Genomic DNA, 1,184 nt, shown 5'->3' with positions numbered 1-1,184 from the left:
ATCGACACGCGGGGGCGGAAGCCCCGGCCGCCCAGGGAGAGGGCGCAGGCAGGAGCAGCAGGTGGCCTCGCTGCCCCGAGGGGTGGGGACGGCTGGCATGGGGCTGAGCCACTCCCCCATGAGATGAGGATGCCATGAGCCCCTCCCCGCCGCCTGGCTGGGCTTCTGTGACTTGCACCCAAAGCACCTTAACATGGAGAGTTAAGTCACAGCACTGCCCAGAACAGCCCTACCCCATCCCCGTGCCAACAGGAGAAAGAGCCTGACCAATAGGTGGGGTCCTCCCGCCTGCTCAGGTCCTGCCACTGCCCGGGCCACCTAGCCTCGCCCAGGGCTCACGGCTCACGGCTCACGGCAGGTCTGTGCCTCCTCCCCGGCTGGAGGAAAGAGGCAGTTTCCTCTATCCACTGGCCCCTAACAGCCCTACAGGCCAGCAGTTGACAGATGATGGTACTGTCCCCACCAACGTCCACCTACTTTATAGATGAGAAAATCGTGGTTCCAGGACCTGCCCTGTGGTCACGGCCTGGTAGGTGTTGGAAGAACTGGGACCCCAGCTCCTAATCCTGTGGTGTGTCCACTTCCAAGGACACGCTCTACAGAGGCCCACTGACTAAACTCTCCTCCAGGCCCAGGGGCGCCGCCGGCCACCTCTCTGGGTGGACCAGCAGCTTCTGGCCCAGCTCAGGACAGTGACCCCACTTTCTCCTATGGCCCCTGGCTTTTCTGGGCAAGGGCATGAACATGTAGAACCTTTCCTGCTGTGACAGGTAGGTGGCAGACTGGGAGGGACTTCAGGGTTGAGCTGAGTGGCCCAGGGTGTTGGTAGCCCCAGGGCTACTGATGGCAGCCCCGGAACCTCCTCTGTGCCCCCAGCCTGGGCATTGAAGTGGGGGGGGGGCGCTCCAAAGCTGCAGCAAGGTTGTGCCAGCCCCTCCAGCTTCTCCCTCCATAAGCACCATCCCGTCGCCAAGCTGAGCTTGTTAGCTTTGCCATTTTACATGTGGGGAAACACTTTTCAGAGAGGTTGGGGTTTTAACTCAAGGTCATACAATCAATGCCTGTGCTTGAGCCAAGTTGGACTGATTCTAAAACCCATCCATCCATCCATCCATCCACCCATCCATCACCCATCCATCCATCCATCATCCATCCATCATCTACCCATCATCCATCCATCCACC

Source organism: Pteropus vampyrus, unplaced genomic scaffold, assembly GCF_000151845.1.
Source record: "Pteropus vampyrus isolate Shadow unplaced genomic scaffold, Pvam_2.0 Scaffold187, whole genome shotgun sequence".
In the NCBI taxonomy this organism is placed as follows: domain Eukaryota; kingdom Metazoa; phylum Chordata; class Mammalia; order Chiroptera; family Pteropodidae; genus Pteropus; species Pteropus vampyrus.
Note: the sequence above shows the minus strand (reverse complement) of the source record.